Source organism: Delphinus delphis, chromosome 8 (genome assembly GCF_949987515.2).
Source record: "Delphinus delphis chromosome 8, mDelDel1.2, whole genome shotgun sequence".
Classification (NCBI taxonomy): domain Eukaryota; kingdom Metazoa; phylum Chordata; class Mammalia; order Artiodactyla; family Delphinidae; genus Delphinus; species Delphinus delphis.
The window spans coordinates 2,785,968-2,797,388 of NC_082690.1; positions in this window are offsets into that span (position 1 = coordinate 2,785,968).

Consider the following 11,421-nt stretch of genomic DNA (forward strand, 5'->3'; position numbering starts at 1 on the left):
ATTTTGAAACTGCATGGGGAGGTAGCCTAAAAAGCTAAACTTAAAATCTTAAAAGGGAACAACTAAATGTTTAGCAGAAAAATATATTTAAGAGCAGACTACACATGGCAGAAGACAGGGTTGGGGGACTGGAAGCTAGGATAATAATAAATATCCAAACCAAAGTGCAGAGACAAAAAAGAAAAGAAAAGAAAAAAAAAAGGAATGGAGCAAAAGAGACATGTGGGACACAAACTAGAAGGTCTAATATACATGTAAGTGGAGTCCCTGACAGAGAAGAAAGAAAAAGTGGGCAGAAGCGTGGAAGAGATCTTGTCTGAGAAATTTCCTAAACTGGTGAAAGCTATCCCACAGATTCGAGATGCTCAATGAATCACAAGGAAGATAAATACAAAGCAAAACACACCAGGCACATCATAGCCTGTTGAAAACCAAAAATAAAGAGAAAAATCTTAAAATGTTCAGAAAAAAAAATCATTAAATTCAAAGAAGCAACAATAAGATTTATGACAACCTTTTCCACACAGACAATGGAAGACAGAAGACAGTGGAGATATCTTTAAAGTGCTGAAAGGAACAGCCAACCTCTAAGTAAACAATGAAATAATTTAAATATGTGATCTAAAATAAAATAAGGAAAAGGATAGGAAAGAACAGATTATATAAATAGAAAAACATAAGATATTAATCTTAAAACTATCTAAAATGTATTAGTAATTACATTGACTTAAAAAGAACTAAATGATCCAATTAACAGATAAACACTGTCAGACTGGATAAAAACCCAGAACTGTATACCCTTTGTAGAAGCATATTATATAAGTAAACAAAAAGATGGGAAATAATAAAATTTAAAAATATAAAGAGTCCTAACAAAAAGAGAGCTGCTATAGCTACATTAAAGTCAACTTTAAGGTAAGATATATTATTTTTGATCAATAGGGCTATTTAATGATGATAAAGTAGCAGTTTAACAGCAAGCCACATCAATGCTAAATTCGTATGTTCTTAATAGCATACTTTCGAAATTTATGAAATTGAAATTGACAGAATTAAAAGAAAAAATAGACAAATGCACAATCACAGTTCGAGATTTTAGCATATTTTTCTCAGTAACTTATAAAACAAGTAAAGAAAAAATTACTAAAGATATAGAAGGGAACAACATGATCAATTAACTTGAAGTGACTGACATATGTAGACCTTCAACATCTTCAATGTACTTGTTCTTTTATGTGCTACCAAAATAGACTATACATTGGGCCAGAACACCAACCTCAGTTCATTTCAAAAGACCAAAGTCAGAGTAGTTTTCTGAATACAGTGGAATTAAATTATAAATTAATAACTAGAATATCACCAAAAGCTTTTCAGTTAAGGAACACAATTCTACATAACGTAAAGGTCAAAGAAGAAACCTCAATGTAAGTCAGAAAATATTTTGGGTTGATTGTTATTGAAAATATCATTATTGTCAACTAAAGCAATGTTCTGAGGATAATTTTTAGTTCTGAATGCATATATTAGAAAACAAAAATAGCTGACAATCAGTGATAATACCATCTCAAAAAACTAAAACAATAACAATAAACTAAATCCAAAGAACACAGAAGGAAAAAAGTAATAAGGGTAGACATTATTGAGATTGAACACACACACCCACACACACACACACACACACACACACGACAATCAACAAAGGATAGTTATCTGAAAAGATTAATAACATTGACAAACCTCTAGCAAAACTAATGAAGATAAAAACACAGAAATCATAAATTAGCATTCTTAGGAATAAACAAGTAGAATCACATCAAATTCTACAAATATTAGAAAGATATCAAAAGGGTATTGTGAACAACTTTATGCCAATAATTTTAACTACTTTGATAAAATGGATACATTCCTTGATAAACACAATATTAAAACTTACACAGCAGAAAAGCAAATCTGAATACTCCTATATATATATATTAAAGAAGTTAATTCTGTAATTTAAAACTATCCGATAAAGAAAACTCCAGGTCCAGATAGATGGATTCACAGATGAATTCCTCCACACACATAAGGAAGAAATAATATAAATCATACATTTATTCTTTCAGAGAAGAGAAATAGTGAACACTTCTAAATTTATTTTATGAGTTCAGCATAATACTGATACCAATAACTGACAAGGAAATACAAAAAAAAATCACAGGCTAATTATCTCTTATTATCATAGATGCAAAAGATCTAATGAGACTATATATACATATATATAAAATATGTATGTGTATATATTTATATAAGCACTAAACAAGTATCACAGAATTTCAAACTTGGTTTAACATCTGAAAATCAGTCAATGTAATTCACCATAATAACAGAATAAAAGAAAGCCCTTAAAATCATCTCAACAGATGCAGAAGAAAAGTGGTAAAATTCAACACCATTTCTGGATAAAAACTCTCAGCAAACTAGGAATAGAAGAAACTATACTTAAGGGAATCTGCTCAAAACCTAGTACCCATTCAGTGGTGAAATAGTGAACACCCCTCCCTCTAAGTTTAGAAACAAGGCAAAGATTGTTTATACCATTTCTATTCAACATTTCACTGAAGCTACTATCTACGGCACAAGGGCAAGAAAAAGAAACACTATAATAATTGGAAAGGAAGAAAAATGATCATTATTCACCTATGACCCATTCATAGGTGAATCATAGGTGAATTCACCCATGATTCACCTATGATTGCATATGTAGAAAATCCAAAAGAATCTATAAATAACCATTATTAATAAGTGAATTTCACAAGGTTACTGGATACATGGACAATATAAAAAATCTGTTTATTATTGACTAAGCAGCTGAAATAGAATGGAACTGAAATAAGAAAAGAAGTTGAAAGTAGCACTAAAATATCAACTATCTAGGCATAAATCTAGTGAGATATGCAAACTCTCTACACTGAAAACTATAAAACATTGATAGAATGAAAAAAATGGAAAGATATAGCATGTTGAAGAATGGGAATCTCTTCAAAAATATATCATTTCTCTCCAAGTTGAGCTACAGAATCAATAAAATACTAATCAGAATTCCAGAAGTTTTTTTTTATGGTAATTGCCAATTTCATTCTAAATATATACATGGAAATGCAAAAGACCTAGAATAGCCACGATGATCATGAAAAAGAATAAAAATACAGGAGGAGGGCTTCCCTGGTGGCGCAGTGGTTGAGAGTCCGCCTGCCGATGCAGGGGACACGGGTTCGTGCCCCGCTCCGGGAGGATCCCACATGCCGCAGAGCAGCTGGGCCCGGGAGCCATGGCCGCTGGGCCTGCGCGTCTGGAGCCTGTGCTCCACAATGGGAGAGGCCACAACAGTGAGAGGCCCACGTAACGCAAAAAAAAAAAAAAAATGCAGGAGGATTTACATAACTAGATACCAAGACCAAAGATAAAATAAAAATTAAGGAATTGTGCTATTGGTGCCAAAAAAAAAGAGACAGATTAAAAGAATAGAAAGGGGAACACAGAAATAGCTCTACAATGCACTGCCATCTGTTTATGACAAAGGCATTACTCCAATTCAGTGGATAAGGATTATATGAATGGAAAAGATAAATGAACCTTTTTTTTCAAAGTTAAGAACTTTTGTTTATTAGAACATAACAAACACCCAAAGTGTGAGAAGACATTTGTAATATATACATACAACCAACAAAAGACTCACATCCGCAATACATAAAGAATTCCTAGAAATCACTACGGGAAACAGAAAATTCAGTAGTACACTGGGCAGAAGACTTGAAAAGGCAATTGAAAAAATGTATGCAAACGGAAAATATGCACATGAAAGGAGCTCAACTTGATTGGAGGAATGCAAATGAAAAACACAATGAACCATAACACCACCAGAATGGCTAAAATTTATAAAAAGATTAAAATGCTAAGTATTATAGAGTTCATATGAATGAACTGGAAATACTGCTGGAAAACTCTTTGCCGCGCCTACTAAAATTGAACATACCCATACTCGTATACAGTAATCTCACTCTTAGATTACACTTAATAAATATGTACCCAAACATACATGCACCATGAGACAGACCAGCATGTTTCTAGCAGCACTATTCCTCATATCCATAAAATGTCAACTACTCAAGTGCCCTTCAACAGAAGACTGGATAATCATGGTATAGTTAACTTAACAGAATAATATTCAGAATGTGAATGAATGGTCTACAACATCACACAGCAGTGAGAGAAACATCCAAACATGAAGTTTAGCAAAATAAGTCACACAAAAGAAAACGCAGAGTAAATACATAATTTACATACAGTACACAAAAAAAGAAAAAACCCGCAAAACTAACCTATACTATTAGAAGTCAAGATAAAGGTTACCCTTAAAGGGTAGAAACAGCTGAAGGGAAATGTGAGCAGATTTTTGAGGTTTGGGTAACGTTATTTTCCTTGAGCTGGATGCTATTTACACAGATGTGTCAAGATTGTGAAAGTTCTTTGAAAGGCATACTTCTAGGATATTTGCGCTTCTATGTATATTATACTGCAAAATAAAATGTTTTACAAATAGGATGGGATGTCTCCAATTGCAGTTAGTTTCCAAGTTCAAAATTAAAATAAAATAAAATGATGTTAAAAGACATCACAAGTCATTGCAACCAAAAAACAAAACAAAAAAAAAGCCAGAGTTACTACTTGAATATCAGACAAAGTTTTATTTAGGGACGGAAAAAGAAAATGAGAGAGACAGAAATGAATACTCCTACAATGATGAAGTTTGAAATACACAATGACTATTGAACAATTTTGCACATATTTGCAAAAACGAACACAAACTGGTCATCCATGAGGATGGCAGTATAATGACCTCTGAAAATTTGCACCTTCAAAAAAGCAACAAAAAAATGGCAAAAATTTTCATAATCAACACTTTCAGAACTCTGGTAATTAATCAAAGGCTGGCTACAGTAATAAAAAATGATATGGTATTGCCGTAAGAATAGATACTCTAGTCCTATGAAATAGAATTGAGATTTCAAAAATAAACCCATACATCCATGGCCAATTGATTCTTGACAAGTATGGCAATACCAGTCAACGGGTATGAACAGTCTCTTTGAGAAACAGTGTTGGGATAACTAGATATCCACATGCAAAAGAATGACAGTGGGCCCCCTACATCAACCACATACAAAAATCATCTTAAAATGGATCAATAACCTAAATATAAAAGCTAAAACTACTGAACTTTTGGAAGAAACTCAGGAGTAAATCATCAAGACTTTAGGTTTGGCAATGAATTCCTAGATATGACACCCAAAGCATGAGTAACAAAAGAAAAAAATAGGAATTTGGACTTTAAAATTGAAAACCTCTGTGCTTTAAAGGACATGATCAAAAAAGTGAAAAGACAATCACAGAATGTGAGAATATTTTTTGCAAATAGCATATGTAAAAGGGGTTTGTACTCTGAATATTATAAAGAACTCTTACACTTCAACAACAAAGAGAGATGACCCAATTAAAACTTTAACTATAATAAGCACTTACCCAAAGATATACAAATGGCCAATAAATATATGAAAAGATGCTCAATATGGTTAGTCATTAGAGAAATGCAATTCAAAGCCACAATGACACACCACGTCAGTAAGACAGCTATAACAACAAAAATAAATAAAAATCTAAGGAAATAAGTATAGAATAAGGTGTCCGTGAGGATGTGGAGAAACTGGACCCTTCATGCAATGCGTGGGGGAATATAAAACACTGCAGCCACTGCAGAAAGCAGCCCCTCAAAACGTATAACGCAGAATCAGAAAACAACCTAGCAGTTCACTGCTCTGTGTACACCCCAAATAATTGTCAGCAGAGACGCAAACAGACGGACGAATTAGCGGGAAACGATTGATACTTCAGGAACCAGGGCTGTACAGCCACCTAGAAAAACCTAAATTTGGATAATTCATATGTTTAACCAAACTAATTCTGAGTCTAGGAACAACCTATGAGGTAAATAAAATCATAAAAGAACTAGCAGAAAGTGTGCTGTAATCTCAGATTTAAAAACATCCTCCTAAACATATTTCATAATTCAGCGTAAGAGAAAAGCTAAATGACACACACACAGAAAATCTTCAGCACCAAAAAAACCAAACCCCCGAAACCAGAGACACCGTGAAATGGTCACGGGGCTTCCGGCCCAGCGGACCAGCCCCCGGAGCTGCCCGGACCCTGCGAGGCCTCCCAGGCACCTGGCCGAGTGGCCCGGGTCGGGAGGGAGGGCGGCGGTCTCGCCATCAACACCCCCCGCCCCGCCCCCGTCGGGAGGGACCGCACCCGAGGAGCGAGGGCTCCAACCGCAGACCCCACCTGAGGGCGGTGCACACTTCCCATCAGGCGGCCGTCCTGTCACGGAGTCGCATGATGGCCGGGCGTCCTGTCAGAGGCTCCTCAGGGTAATGGAGTAGCCTGAGGGGCCGGCAATGGGTCTGACCCAGGGGTCGCTAGGCGCTCAAGATCTGACGGCGCGGTCCCCTCACGAGAAAGGAGCGCAGCTCCAGGGGCGGGGTGGGGGGTTTGGCTGGTGTCCGGCTTCTGAGTTAAGTGGGGGTGGGGAGGTTACGCCTGGGCCCCAGGTTTACGTCTGGGCCCCAATTACGACTGGGGCGGTTTACGTCTGGGCCCCAGGTTTACGGCAGGGCCGGGTTTACGACTCAGGTGAGTTGCCTCTGGGCCCCAGGTTTACGTCTGGGCCCGGCTTACGACTGGGTCGGTTTACGTCTGGGCGCCAGGTTTACGGCAGGGCCGGGTTTACGACTCAGGTGGCTTGCCTCTGGGCTCCAGGTTTACGTCTGGGCCCAGCTTGCGACTGGGGAAGGTTTACGTCTGGGCCCCAGGTTTACCTCAGGTCCGGGTTTACCACTCAGGGCGGTTGCATCTGGGCCCCAGGTTTATGTCTGGGCTCGGCTTGCGACTGGGAACAGTTTACGTCTGGGCCTCAGGTTTAGGGCAGGGACCCAGGTTTGCCGCTGGGCCGGGTTTACAACTCAGGAGTTTGCCTCTGCACCCCAGGTTTACGTCTGGGCCCAGCTTACGACTGGGGGCCGTTTACGTCTGGGCCCCAGGTTTAAGGCAGGGCCCCAGGTTTGCCTCTGGGCCGGGTTTACGACTCAGGTGGGTTGCTTCTGGGCCCCAGGTTTACCGCAGGGCCGGGTTTACGACTCAGGGGTTTGCCTCTGCGCCCCAGGTTTATGTCTGGGCCCAGCTTACGACTAGGGGCGGTTTATGTCTGGGCGCCAGGTTTACGACAGGACCGGGTTTACGACTCAGGGGGCGGTGGCCTCTGGGCCCCAGGTTTACGTCTGGGCCCGGCTTACGACTGGCGGCAGTTTATGTCTGGGCCCCAGGTTTATGGCAGGGCCAGGTTTACGACTCAGGTGGGTTGTCTCTGGGCCCCAGGTTTACATCTGGGCCTGGCTTGCGACTGGGGACAGTTTACGTCTGGGCCTCAGGTTTAGGGCAGGGACCTAGGTTTGCCGCTGGGCTGGGTTTACGACTCAGGGGTTTGCCTCAGGGCCCCAGGTTTACATCTAGGCTCGGCTTACGACTGGGGGTGGTGTACGTCTGGGCCCCAGGTGTAGGGCAGGGCCCCAGGTTTGCTGCTGGGCCGGGTTTACAACTCAGGGGGGTTGTCTCTGGGCTCCAGTTTTACGTCTTGGCCCAGCTTATGACTGGGGGCGGTTTATGTCTGGGCCCCAGGTTTACGGCAGGGCCCTAGGGTTACTGCTGGACCAGATTTACGATTCGGGTGTGTTGCCTCTGGACCCCAGGTTTACGTCTGGGCCCGGCTTGCGACTGGGGACGGTTTATGTCTGGGCCCCAGGTTTAGGGCAGGGGCCCAGGTTTACTGCTGGGCCGGGTTTATGACTGGGGGGGGGGGGTGCATCTGGGCCCCAGGTTTACGTCTGAGCCCGGCTTGCGACTGGGGACAGTTTATGTCTGGGCCCCAGGTTTAGGGCAGGGCCCCAAGTTTACTGCTGGGACAGGTTTCTGACTGAGGGATGGGGTGCATCTGGGCCCCAGGTTTATGTCTGGGCCCGGCTTATGACTTGGGGCGATTTACGTTTGGGCCCCAGGTTTACAGCAGGGCCCCAGGTTTACGACTGGGGGGTTGGTGCATTTGGGCCCCAGGTTTATGTCTGGGCCTGGCTTACGACTGGGGGCGGTTTACATCTGGGCCCCAGGTTTACGGCAGGGCCCCAGGTTTACGACTGGAGGGTTGGTGCATTTGGGCCCCAGGTTTATGTCTGGGCCTGGCTTATGACTGGGGGCGGTTTACGTCTGGGCCCCAGGTTTACGACTGGGGGATTGGTGCATTTGGGCCCCAGGTTTATGTCTGGGCCTGCTTCATGACTTGGTGGGTTCATGTCTGGGCCTGGTTTACGACTGAGGGTGTTTATGTGTGGACCCCAGGTTTACGACATCAGTGGTGTTACGACTGGGCCGTTTAGTCTGCCCCCGGTTTCATGACTGCTACCAGCGGCCACCTCTCTACCACCTGGGTCTGGTGGCCCCACTCTTACGCCCAGGAAGGTACCCAGTGGAGAAAGAGTCTTTCAGCGACCACCAGCTCTAGGGTGCAGGAGCCTGGTCTTCCTGGCTGAGAGGGCTCCCTGCATCTGGTCACAGCTGTCCCTGAGGGCGAGGGAACCGGAAGCTGAAGGTAACCCTTTGCGGGGCCGTGGGCAGGCAGGCACCATGCTCGCCCCCTGCCCGGCTCCTTGGCACTGCTGTGTGTACGTGCAATTGACCCTGAGCGGCTTGGGTGCAAAGTGTACGGGTCCACTAATGTCACGGGTTTTCGTTAGACATGTTCTGTGGTAGCACTGCGTGATTCTAAGTCATCACACGTCACACAAGACGATTTTGACATGGAACATAGGTATCAGTATGAAAGCTTCTAGGAAAAGACATGAGGTTGTCTTCACGACCTTGGGGTAGGGTTTATTTTCTTAAGCGTGAAACGGAAGCGTAATATGAAGGACAACGTTGGGAAATTAATAACAGGGTCTGGGCCATTAACAGTTTCTGCCTGAACTGGGCTGTTGCAGTTTTCCATGACCTTAGTCACAGGCCATGACGGTGCTCAGAGACACTCTGGTGGCTCTGCTGTGCTCCATCATCTCTTCCTCACCCTAGGCAGTAGGATAACTCCTTGCTTGGTCTCTTGATTCAGATGCACATGAGGAGCCCAAGGTGGCCGGGCAATAGAATTAGGTACCATTTCCATGGAGTCCTTCTGTTTCCTGGTGAAAGCTGCCCTCTCTTTGGAACTAAGGTCTCTGGACCAGAAGGGCATAAGATCATGGGGACAGGAAGAAAAAACTTTGCTGGTGGGTCACTAGGGGTAATAGTGAATGGTGCCACTGCCGTTTCCACCCCTTGATTCCTAGACCCCTGAACCCTGATTATGGGAGGAGTAACAATACACTGGATATTGGTGTAGGACGTGTACCGTTTCTTGGAGAACATTGTCCCATCTCTGCAAGGTGTTGCCACATTGATGGTGCTGTAGTTGAGTCTCCAAAAGGCCGTTCCGCTGTTCTAGCAAGTCAGCTGCTACAGGATGGAAGGGAGTGTGGTGAGATGAGTGCTAGAATAGGCCATGGCTGCACTGCAACTGCCGTAAGGTCCCTCGATCAGAAGCAGTGCTGTGTAGAGCACCGTGAGAGTAGATAAGGCATCCTGTAAGTTCACTGATGGTACTTTGGCAGAAGCATTGTGTGGAGGGACGGCAAATCCACGACCAGAGTGAGTGTCTATTCCAGTAAGAACGAAATATTGTTCCTTACATAATGGATGTAGGTCAGTGTAATCAACCTGCTGTCTGGTAGCTGGCTGGTCACCCCAGGGAATGGCACAATGGCAGGGACTCAGTATTGGTTTCTGCTGCTGGTAGACTGGGCACTCAGCAGTGGCTGTAGCCAGGTTGGCCTTGACGAGTTAAGTCCATGTTGCTGAGCCCATGTATCACCTCCATCCCTGCCACCACAGCCCCTTTGTTCATGAGTCCATTGGGCGATGACAGGGGTGGCTGAGAAAAGAGGCTGCCTGGGAGCCACAGGGTCATCTTGTCCTCTTGATTAATAAAATCCTCCTCCACTGAGGTCACCCTTTGGTGAGCAGTCACATAGGACACAAATGTCTTCATGTGTTTTGCCCATTCCAAGAGGTCTATCCGTATACCTCTTCCCCAGACCTCCTTGTCACCAGTTTTCCAATTATGTTCCTTCCAGGTCCCTGACCAGCCAAACCATTACCCCCAGCCCATGAATTAGGATACAACTGCAGGTCTGGCCACTTGTCCTTCCAAGCAAAGTGCACGACCAGGTGCACTGCTCCAAGTTCTCCTGCTGGGAGGATCTCCCTTTAGCGTGTTCTCCTGGAGAGGGCTGCAGTGCTGCAGCTGCCCACTTTCAGGTGGTGCCTGTGTATCCTGCAGAATCATCTGTGAATCAGACCCGTCTTCTCTCCCTCTGTTGACTGATCATAGGGAGCTCCCCAGGAGGCCATGGGTGCAGGCTGGGAGAGAAGGCAACGTGGCAGGAGTGGGGACCACGGACATTTGGGCCACATACTCTTCTGTGCCTTCAGGGCCTGCCTGGGCCTGAGTTCAGTGATATCACCTCCATTTACTGACGGGGTGCTGCTGTGCATGCCCACCTTTATGGCCTGGTGGGTCAGACAACACCCAATTCCTGAGGAGCTCAGGTCACGTGGTAACTTGGTGGTCCATGGTTAAGCATTCAGTCTCTACTGGGGCCCAAGAGCAAATCAAAAGCTGTATATCAAAAGGAGAGTGGCTGTCCATAGACGATGGCAGAGCTTTGCTGCCAAATCCTAATGGTTCCCACTGTGACTTACCTGTAGGGGCTGCCAGAGGTTCCGGATAGCCTCCCTATGTGCCACTGGTAGTTCAAGCACCCTTGAACTACTGGGTCACAGGCCTAGTGGCAGAGCTACTTCTGGGGGTTTTCACTAACAGGCATTGGGAAAAAAGTGCTTGCCAGATCGATTTCTACATATCTGGTACAGGGGAATGTGTTAATTTGCTCAAGCAGCGAAACTACATCTGGAACAGCAACTGAGTTGGAGTCCCCACCTGGTTAAGTTTACAGTAATCCACTGCCAGTCTCCAAGGTCCATCTGTCTTCTGCACAGACCGAATAGGCAAGTTGAATGGGGATGTGGTGGGAATCACTGCTCCTGCACCTTTCAGGTCTTTCGGGGTGGCATTGATCTCTGCAGTTCCTCCAGGAATGTGACATTGCTTTTGGTTTACTGTTTTCCTAGGTAGAGGCAGTTCTAATGGCTTCCGCTTGGCCTTTCCTACCATAATAGCGTTCA